Source organism: Cervus elaphus, chromosome 30, assembly GCF_910594005.1.
Source record: "Cervus elaphus chromosome 30, mCerEla1.1, whole genome shotgun sequence".
In the NCBI taxonomy this organism is placed as follows: domain Eukaryota; kingdom Metazoa; phylum Chordata; class Mammalia; order Artiodactyla; family Cervidae; genus Cervus; species Cervus elaphus.
The window spans coordinates 58,284,144-58,296,343 of NC_057844.1; positions in this window are offsets into that span (position 1 = coordinate 58,284,144).

Below are 12,200 nucleotides of genomic sequence, written 5' to 3' on the forward strand. Positions count from 1 at the left end.
TTGAACTCAACTATGACAATCTTATTCCCCTTTTCCAGAAATAGGTTTAAGGAATGGGCAATTTGACCCAGTTCTGGTCAAAGACATATCAAGGGTGTTAGGTTGGTTGGACCTATGGAATTCCACTATATAGGTCCTATGGAATTCCACTATATAGGGTTTCCACTATAACTGAAAAAATGTGTAGAGAGACATTCCCCTTCCTTTGGATGCAGTCATGTAAGTAAGGGTGGCCTGCAGGTGATGTAGCCATTTTTATCATGATATAACAATCCAACCAGTCCATTCTATAGGAGATCAGTCCTGGGTGTTCATTGGAAGGACTGATGCTGAAGCTGAAACTCCAATACTTTGGCCACCTCATGCAAAGAGTTGACTCATTGGAAAAGACCCTGATGCTGGGAGGGACTGGGGGCAGGAGGAGAAGCGGGCAACAGAGGATGAGATGGCTGGATGGCATCATCGATTGGATGGACATGAGTTTCAGTAAACTCCGGGAGTTGGTGATGGACAGGGAGGGCTGGCGTGCTGCGATTCATGGGGTTGTAAAGAGTCAGACACGACTGAGTGACTGAACTGAACTGAACTGAACAAGCCTGTGGAAGAGAGAAGAGACTCCAGGACTGGCAAGAAGGAAATATAGGAAGCCAAGAGGTTCTGAATGAATTACTAAGAGTTAGTAGCACCTATCTCCCTTCTGTTTTATGTGCAATTTTGGTTAGTATTTATATTAATTGCAAGTAAAAGCATCCTGATACATTTAGTTAATTTGACTTTTTGGTCTTTATTTTGCTTTTATGCCAATGGATTTCACAAAGTAAGCATTAACTCTTATTTTTCTATAGCAGTCTGCTGCACTAGAAGTGACCCATTCGCCACCTCTCTTCTTATGATCTCATTTTTTATTAGTGTATATTTTCAATATAAAGTGAAAGTGAAAGTTGCTCAATCATGTCTGACTGTTTGTGACCCCATGGACTATACAGACCATGGAATTTTCCAAGCCAGAATACTGGAGTGGGTAGCCTTTCCCTTCTCCAGGAAATCTTCCCAACCCAGGGATCAAACCCAGGTCTCTCACATTGCATGCAGATTCTTTATTAGCTGAGACACAAGGGAAACCCATTTCATTATAAAAAAGCAAATAACTTTTAAAGAATTATATACTTTTTTTTTTTTTTTCCACACCGTGTAGCATGTGGAATCTCAGTTCTTCAAGCAAGGATCAAACCTATACTCCCTGCATTGGAAGCAAGGGATCTTAACCACTGGATTGTCAGGGAAGTCCCCGGTTTTATATATATATATATGTATCTATCTATCTTACATTAGCTCTAAATGTATGTCCTCATCTATGAAATGGGGATGGCATATGTCTCAAAGGGTTGTCATGAAGACTGTGTAAAATAATCACAAACATATTCTAGGCCTTCAGTAAATGTGATGAATTCTAGTTGGTGAAACACAGATTGTTTCTTAAAATTTAAAGATTTTAAAAAAAATCTTTAGAAAAGAAATTTTTAAAAATATAAGCCCTTAAGTTAATCTTTTTCTGCTGTATAGTATTTGTCAAACGTCAACAATATCCTAACATATCAGTAGTACATTATATGAATTGATCATTTGTAAGGTAGAGAAATGCAAAGAAAATAGCATATTTATAAGTTCTGACAATATTTTGAGATAAGTAACATTTATATATCTATAGTAATAAAAAATTTATGATACTTCCTCAGTTCCAGGAAATTTCATTGTTTGTCAGAAAATAACAAATAACTCAGTGTCTCCAGACAAATGAGGCATTCTATTCTGGGATTTACTTTGGAATATATTGGCTGGTGAATGGTTGTATCAGTGATTATATTTTCTGACATTAAGTTGATATCTTATTTTTTCTGCCTCTCCTCTCTCTCTCTGTTTTTAACTTTATAAAATAACAAAATTTATGACTTTTGTCTTAGAGTGGGAAACTAATTTTTTGCTTATAGAAAAAAGCATTTTCGATATTGGCAATGGAGTGATATATTGAGAAAGCAATTCAGGTGACCCTGAGAAGCCTGTTTTTTGTTCCAATCATTCTTTCTCATCCCTCCTACCTCTGCCATCAACAAGATGCAATAAAGAATTAATGAGAGTAGATATGAAGTTTATAGTGTGTCTATTATGAGGCAGGCATTTTACTTGATGTTCTGAGTAGTTCACCTCATTGTAAGCCTCGATCATCAATTCAACTGAATGAGTTGACATTTCCATGCAGAGTCTGAAGTTCAGAGAGGAATAAAAAATGATAACATGAACATGTAGTCTATTTTAATAAGTCTAATATTTGGCAATATGGAAATTCCTTTTCTTTTCTTATTTTAAGTTTCTGACACTAATATTTTTCATTCCCCTACTTTTTCACAGTTATCTCATAAAATTCATAATATACTATAATTTAGCATCAGGTACCTGAAAGTCAAACACTAAACTTTCAGGTAACTCACCGTCAAACTTTCTTGGTATTTGATAAAATTTAAACATAGTATATCAGTAAAATTTTATATTTCCACCATGTTTGGAATCAATATTTCATTTTCACACGACTCATTTTATTTATTCTTTCAACTCATTATGATATAAAAATTATTATGTATTTATTGAGCATATGTTCTGTGTCAGACAGTATGCAAAACTTGTTATGCCATTTAATCTTCACAGTAGTTCTACAAGTTAAATACTATTACTCTTACCATTCTCATTATTGTTTTCAATATTATGACCATTAATGAGGGTTAAGTAAATTGTCTCAAGAACCAATTAGTAGCAGAGCTTGGATTCAAGCATAACATTTTAGTCTAGAGTCTCCAAATGTAAAAATATCTCAGTATTTTATTACATTTTATCATCTGACCAGTATATTATCAACTTTTTACATGCAATTAAATATGTTTCTAATATATCTGTTTATAGTACATGCTCTATCTATTGCTTACATATTGGTAGATTTTAAAAAATGTTTTAAAATAATCTGTAACCATGTATCTTAGTAAGCTTTTCAATACATTGTAATTGAATGTGTAATTAAATTCATCTATGACAAGAATGTAAACTCAATGGGGTAGGAATTTTATTTGGTCCTTTTACTGTATCCCACAAGTTTGGAACAGTGCATCACGTTTGGCAGTTATTTATTTTATAATTGTTGATTATGTAGTTGTATTTTCCTATACCGGATGCAATATAGAGATATGGGAAGTACCATGCAGAAAGATAAACCAGATTGGAGAAGGGAATTCAAAGTCTGGAGCAGAGAACAGAGAGGTGCAAGCTGGAAACTAACTACTGACTGCAAAGACTGAAGATGTTGGCCAACCTTGCTTCTCCTCTAGTTTAATTCAGTTCAGTTCAGTTGCTCAGTCGTGTCTGACTCTTTGTGACCCCATGGACTGCAGCACACCAGGCCTCCCTGTCAATCACCAACTCCAGGAGTTTACTCAAACTCATGCCCATTGAGTTGGTGATGCCATCCAACCATCTCGCCCTCTTTCGTCCCCTTCTCCTCCGACCTTCAATCTTTCCCAGCATCAGGGTCTTTCAAATGAGTTGTTTCTTCATATCAGGTGGCGAAAGTATTGGAGTTTCAGCTTCAGCATCAGTCCTTCCAACGAATATTCAGGACTGATTTCCTTTAGGATAGATTGGTTGGATCTCCTTGCAGTCCAAGGAATTCTCAAGAGTCTTCTCCAACACCACAGTTTAAAAGCATCAATTTTTCGGTGCTCAGCTCTTTATAGTCCAACTTTCATACCCATATATGACTACTGGAAAAACCATGGCTTTGATTAGATAGACCTTTGTTGGTAAAGTAATGTCTCTGCCTTTTAATATGCTGTCTAGATTGGCCACACTTTTCTTCCAAGGAGCAAGTGTCTTTTAATTTCATGGCTGCAGTCACTTCTGCAGGGATTTTGGAGCTCCCCCCCGCCAAAAAAAATAAAGTCTGTCACTGTTTCCACTGTTTCCCCATCTATTTGCCATAAAATGGTGGCACCAGATGCCATTATCTTAGTTTTCTGAATGTTGAGTTTTAAGCCAAATTTTTCACTCTCCTCTTTCACTTTCCTCAAGAGGCTCTTTAGTTTTTCTCTTTCTGCCATAAGGGTGGGATCATCTGCTTTTCCTCTAGGTGAATCTTTATTAAGTTCTACTTCAGAATCAGAGGTTTTCAAAAAGCATGAAGCCACAGGTTTATACGGTGGCATTCCAGATGGCAAAAACCATGACAACAGAAGAACAATCAAGGGAGACTTTTTGTCAAAAGAAAAGAAATGTTTGCAGTAGTTGTGGGTGCTAGGAATGGGTGTTGAGGTAAATTGGATTTTCAAGTTTCTCATTGACTTTTTGAAGTGTAATCACTTTATTTTTTATATACATGCTGTGTGAATAATATTTTCTTGATTTAAATTTCTCAAAATAATTGTGTTGCAAAATTACTTGACATTTCTTGGAAACTTTGGAAATGATGGGAAAATAGGTATGAATCACAGCAGAAATGAATTAACTAAAATACCTCATTTTTCTTGAAAAATGTTGGATACATGGACTGACAAATATTCTCTTCCATTTAATATAAACATATCAAACAGGACAAAACACCACTTTAAAGTATACAACTCTCAAATTGAAATGTGTCATTTTACTGTTGTTTTGCTTCTGAAAAAAAATAAACTCTCTTTGTTTGGTAAGGTTTTTTCAAAAATACCAAAACAATGGCACTAAAATTGTTTGATTTAGCTACTAATCACTATTAAGGACATATTGCTTTAAAATTTAGGATATCTGTCATACAATGTGAATTGTTACAACTGGATCAGTTTAAAAAAAAATAGTACAGGATGAATAAGGTAGTCATTTGTTTTTAATTATTATCAATTTTGGAAACTTTTATTGAAATTTAATACCACTTGTACAAGGAGGAAAAAATTCCTTGGTCATAGTATCTTCTCATTTTCAGAAATTTGTTAAAAATTTGTAACTATAGTCATAGTAAAATATTGATAATAATAAAGCTATACTCTTTTATTATTTGCTAAATTCAAATGAAAGAGTTTCATATTTACATTATACTCTTAATTGATTAAAAATAAAATGATATCAATATAAAATTTTAAACATTGTTAATATAATGAAAGTGAAAGTCACTCAGTCGTGTCTGACTGTTTGCAACCCCATGGACTGTATAGTCCTTGGAATTCTCCAGGCTAGAATACTGGAGTGGGTAGCCTTTCCCTTCTCCAGGGGATCTTCCCAACCCAGGGCTTGAACCCAGGCCTCCTGTATTGCAGGCAGATTCTTTACCAGCTGAGCCACATGAGAAGTCCAAGAATGCTGGAATGTGTAATATATCCCTTCTCCAGCAGATCTTCCCGACCCAGGGATCAAATAGGGGTTTCCTGCATTGCAGGTGGATTCTTTACCAACTGAGCTATGAGGGAAGCCCTGTAATATAATAGTAAAATGTGATATTTAAAAGCATGAAGTAATAAAAAAAATATAAGCTTATTGTAGTACTCAGTTCCTTATCTTCCTATTTTGAGCTGCTTTTGGCTTATTTTATGACTAACAGCTGTTTTTAAATAAATTCACTTTAATTCAAATTAATCAGTTATTTGAAATTCCAAAAATTAATGTAGCTTTCGCATACAGGCTATGTCGAGTACTTTGACAAGCTCATCATTACAGGTTGCAGAACAAATGTATTATCTCAGATAGTGAAGTTAACCTTTTAACTACTTTTTTCTAAAAAGAGACCAATGGAATCAAAACATTGTCAAGGATGTTTGAGACAAATTTAGGCCTTGGATATAAGTTGTAAGATGGTTATGCTTCTGGGAACCAGCATTTAAAACCCATAAATATGACACAAAAGCCAACAAGTGGTCTGAAAATATGAAGAAGTACTTGGTACCTGGGAAGTCCTTCAAAATGCTGTCTTTTATTGTATGTCTACCACATACTTATTACCATATAAAAAGAAACCATCTCTGAATAACTCAGTTCTTATAGGCAAAGATCATAGTGGTAGGATATTATAAGACAAATCACATTTTGATGAGTGACATAAAAAGTAAATGAAGGGCCCTGAGGCACAGATAAATTAACCAGGGTTTTGCAGAAAAATTTCAATCCTACTGAAAAAAATAACACAAATAAGAGGAATAATTACAAATCAAGCAAGCTTGGTTAGGAAGGCACATGATCAATATCCATGGATGCAGGTTTAAGAAGAATATTTGAAGAAATATTAAAATGATCAAATAAGTGCTTTTCCCCCCTCTCTTTTTCTAGTCGCTTTTAACAAATAATTTAATACATGCATTTAGTATTGGCAAATGTGGATGCACATCACTTTGAGTAAATCAATGACAGACCTGACATGGAGTAAACTTATCAGTCATTCATCAAAGGTAGAAAGAGTTCATTTTTTAAATATTTTGTGTTATTTAAATAATTTAGTGAAGCATAAACTCTACAGAGATTAACGAAAACTCTACCACATTCTTAGTGGAGTTTAGCACAGTTCTATGTTACATAATCCAATTGTTTGACTTCAATGGTAAGATCCAAAATGTGCCCAGTAAAGAAATTCTGTAAAATTTCCTAATAGAAAGCTATGAAACTAATTAAATTAGATAGCATATGTAAAATTCCTTTGCTCAGAGTAGACAGTCATATGTTTTCCCTCCTTTTCTAAGGCTTATATAATGGGAATTATGAAGAAAGGTATAGTTGTATAAGCTTTTGTTTTTTAAGTGAAGAAGTAACGTGCAAATTTAAATATTGTCATAGAAATTATTACTTTTGCTTCTACATCCACAGTCTCTTATTGAATTTATATTATAGATCAATGGAATAATCATGATATTTTGACATCATACTAACTCAGGTAAAATATCTATTATAATATAATCATATTAAACGTGATGTGAAGTCACTCAGTCGTGTCCAACTCTTTGCGACCCCATGGACTGTAGTCTACCGGGCTCCTCCATCCATGGGATATTCCTGGCAAGAATACTGGAACTAGAAAAAAAAAAAAAAAGAATACTGGAACTACTTACTAAATTTAAAAAGCTTAAAATGTAATATTGTGTTACATTTATAATTACTCAAAATAGCCGAGTTAAAATTATAATTTTTCTAACTTTAAATTAACAACTATATACATATAACTATTAATTATATAACAATTATGTACTTATAAGAAAATCATGATTTTGATACTTTTAGATGAATAATTATATACCTATCACTATTTGCATATTTGTAAATATATCTATGAATATCGAAAACAATATCAATGTAGGTATAGAAAAATACCTTCATAGAAAAAACATTCACAGTTTAGTTCTTAAACATTTGTAATGTTAAAATGTATATTTAGGTTTATCATTGACTAGTAAATTTATTGGTTAAAATATATATTGCCAGGGTCCAGCCCCAGCAGGATCCAGGGGAACCCTCAGGATGAACGGCGTCGGCGAATGAGAGAGAGAGTGAGACAAAGCTTGGGGCTGAGTCTGAAGTTTATTTTTGCAAGGCCCCTTTATACCCTTAACATCTTTGGGGGAAGTGCACTTTGCTTACACACAGGTCATCTCAAAACATTACAGCAATTTGACCTTCAACAGAAACTGGATGTCACCCAGATACTTTCGTTCACAAGAGTCTTTCTTATCATTTGGCCTTCAGGCCTGCTAACATTTTATGGCTTGCACCTGGTGTGACTTAAGCAACTTCAGTAGCCGACCCTGTTTTTCTTGTAATTAATCTATTTTCTTTCTAATAGGCGTCATCTCCATGGGAACTAGATAGGATTACATTTTTACAGAACAGAAATGTGAAGGACTGCAAAAACAGCAGATATGGCACAAAACAGGCTCTTAGTCTAAAAGTTAACTACCTGCAAGAAGTCGCCAGCTAATCTCTATCTAAAGTATTTTCTATTAGGCACATTAGTGGCTATTATATTTGTGGAGCTTTTCTCACCCCACGTAGGGGCCTATGCTTAATAGTTTCTTTTATTAGCTTACTGTGCTTAGGATGTTTAGAACAATCATGAGCATTTTTTGCAATGAGAGCACACATTTATCAAACAAGCCAGAATGCCAGCAAAAGGGTTTGAATTAAAGCATTTTCTTCATCCCTGGCCCCTTCATAGGGTACCAGCGTCTAGGAGATTTATTAATTAGGGTTTTAAGTTGGTCTTTATTCAGTGAAAGAGGAGCAGGAGAGCTCTCGGCAGGCAACACAAGAAACTGCAGCAGGGCAAACAAGAACAACAGCAGAAAAGGGGGGAGGATACAGGGTGGGGTAGAGGCCGAGGTCAACCTGGAGGGTCTCTTATCCTAGACGGCCTTGCCTGTCAGGTTTTTTCCTCGTGACCTCGTCATGGATGGGGTCCCGGACGGCCTTACCTGCCCGGTATTTTCTTCATGACCTCGTCACGGGCGGGACCTCCCATAACGGCTCCGGCAATATATTGATACTTTTATATATTTCCCTTTTAGATAGGACTCCTGAGATATGAGGTATATATCAAATATTTGATAGAGGCATTTATCAATATATTGGGCTTCCCTGGTAGCTCAGGCAGTAAAGCATCTGCCTATAATGCGGGAGACCAGGGCTCGATCCCTGGGTCGGGAAGATCCCCTAGAGAAGAAAATGTCAACCCACTCCAGTGCTCTTGCCTGGAAAATTCCATGGATGGAGGAGCCTAGTAGGCTACAGTCCATGGGGTCTCAAAGAGTTGGACACGACTGAGCGACTTCACTGGTTCACTGATCAATATATTATCTAAAAATTTATATTAAACTCTGGATTAAAACTTATTTTAAAATTCTACAAAATATGAATACATTTTATGGCAGATAATTCAAGATATTTATAGAGAGTTTGAGATAAATATTATTCCATGACAGTGAATGTCTTCAGTCCTGTTCACACTGACTGTCTTTTTCCACCAGAACTAATAATGAATACTAGATAATGTATTTAGTTAATTAGTTATGTATACAATGCTATACTCTGGACTTGTCATAATTAGGCTTAAAGCAATTTTTAAAATATTTTATTTCCTTTCTCTGCATTAAATTTAGAGAAAAATGCACCCTTCTTCAAAGCTATGGGGAAATAGCATGTAATAAGCTACAAGCTAAGATAACTATGTAAAAACATTTATAAACACTGACTTATAAATGTCAGGATAATGAACCATCAAGTTAACAATGATGCAGTTTAAAATCATGCATATTTTATTTCATTCTGTTAGATGAAGTAGCTCCCAAATCACTAAGGCAACATGCAACAAAACATAATTTAATTGCTCTCTATTATGTCATTCTGATAACAAAACTTCATTCAATAATTGAACAATAATTTTCAAGTGCAGTACTCATAAGGAATAGTGCAGAAAATACACAGACAATGCATGCTTCCTCAACTTCAAGGTGTTCATTAGTGAGACAGACACTAACCAAGCTTACTCCATTGAAAGCAGAATTAAGTAAATGGTATGGGAAATACAAAGCTTCTCTACAGAAGCAGAGATACGGAAGCAGTTACTTCCCCTGGGAGAGAAATCAGAAGGCCAGTTTCAAAACTGAAAGCTCAGTTATGAAATGAGTTGAAGAAAAACTGTAATTTAACCAACCTTATTAAAATTACAGTTAGAGTATATTGTTAGAACTTGATCCAGGATATACAATGTCTTTAACTTCATGAATGTTGTGACTATTTTTCTTTGCTTCCATAGGGATTTTAGTGTTAACTTGGAGAAGCTCCAAGTACTACAAGTTTGATGGCATTTTAAATTAAAAGTTGCTGGTATTTCATAAAAATATACAGTAATGAAATGACATTTCCCCCATATACTTTCCATATTTCTTCCAACTATCAGATCAGATCAGAAATATTTTAGACCTAATGGTGAATCATTTCTCTTTCCCTGATTTTTGTATTTCATGATTTTTAAGTAAAATTTCATAGACCATTTGCACTTTTTTGTTGTATGGTAATTCCAGTCAATACATTGAACTGAACTCACACCTCCACCCACCACTCTGCCTTAACACACACACACACACACACACACACACACACACACACACGGAGAGGCTGAATCAAATATGATATAAACATGTCTTAGATATTTATTTAACCAAGTTTGAAAGCAAAACAGGAACTAAATCACTGAAGTAGAAAGAAAAGAAAAGGTAGATTGAGATAGAAGAGGAATCATTGGGGAGTGGCCACTGGTCCTAACAAATGAGATGGCTGGGCTCTGAAACCTGCAGGAAGCACTCAGGTTCCTAGCCTTGCTCTGTATCTTTTAGTGAAGGTGCCCTCATTTTAGCCAGTCTGTAAATAACTTTCTGTCATCATTTTTTACACACATCATTTAGCAAGCCACCATACTGCATCCCTACCACTTGACAAATATTCCTGGATCCAACTGCATCTTCTCCATACAATAGTTTAGTTTTATTTCTTCATTTATTGAATTGATAGACTGAGATTGACATATATACCCTGTGATGTGTGAAACAGATAATTAATGAGAACCTACTGTATAGCACAGGCGGCTCTACAAGGTGTTCTGTGGTGACCCAAACGGGAATGAAATCTTAAAAAGAGGGGATATATATACACACACATATATATATATACACACACACATATATATGAGAGAGAGGCGTTCTGTCACTAAGTCGTGTCTGACTCTTTGCAACTCCACAGACTATAGCACACCAAGCTTCCCTGTCCTTCACTACATCAGGGAGTTTTCTCAAACTCACGTCCACTGAGTTGATAATGCCATCCAACTACCTCATCCTCTGTTGCCATCCCCTCCTCCTGCCCTTAATCTTTCCCAGATGAGTGTCTTTTCCAATAAGTCACCTCTTCATATCAGGTGGCCAAATCTCCAGATTCAGCATCCGTCCTTCCTGTGATGTGGTGTAGTTGCTCAGTCATGTCCAACTCTTGGAACCCCATGGACTGTATGTAGCCCGCCAGGCTCCTCAGTCCATGGGATCTCCCAGGCAAGAATACTGGAGTGGGTTGCCATTCCTTTTCCAGGGGATCTTCTCAACCCAGGGACCGAACCCAGATCTCCTGCATTATTTCAGGTGTCCTTACTGACTGAGCCACCAGGGAAGCTGTACCATTTTTCCAATGAATACACAGGGTTAATTTCCTTTGGGATTGACTGGTTTGATCTCCATGCTGTCCAAGGGATTCTCAAGAGTATATATGGCTGATTCACTTTGCTGTTCAGCAAAAATTAATACAACACTGTAAAAGCAAATATACTCCAATAAAGGTTAGTTTAAAAATGAAAATGTAAAACAATGCCACTCTTGTCACTATTTTTTTATTTTCAAAAATATAATTATTTTTCACAAAATATAAAGATTGTATAAAAAAGAGAGATTAACAAGAGAGACCCCCTTCCCTCCCCACCAAAAAAGGTTTAACTTGATAGTTCAGGTTTGATTCTGACAATAGGATTATCTGGTTGGTCATCACAATGTTATTTATAAAATATAAATCTGAAAAAAATTCAGTGCTCTTCCTTTTTTCCTATTTTTTTATGGCTCTCCATTAACCTCCAAGTAAGTCCCATTCACAATCTCATCCCTTCTGACTTCTCCAGATTTCTTGCATTCTTCTTCCATTTGTTCACAGCTTTGCCCATCAGTTCACTGCAGCTCAGTTCAATCACTCAGTCATGTTCTACTCTTTGTGACCCCATGGACTGCAGCACATCAGGCTTCCCTGTCCATCACCAACTCCCAGAATATACTCAAACTCATGTCCATTGAGTTGGTGATGTCATCCAACCATCTCATCCTCCATCGTCCCCTTCTCCTGCCTTCAAATTTCCCAGCATCAGGGTCTTTTCAAATGAGTGAGTTCTTTGCATCAGGTGGCCAAAGTATTGGAGTTTCAGCTTCAGTATCAGTCCTTCCAATGAATATTCAGGACTGATCTCCTTTAGGATGGACTGGTCATATGCTGTAGTTTTACAATTGTAATCTGCTTCCCTCTGGGTTCCACCCATTTACATATCTGTGCCTCCATTCAAAAGGATATGTCTTTCATTTTCTCCTTTTGCTTCTCTTCTTATCTCAACTATTTGTAAGTCCTCCTCA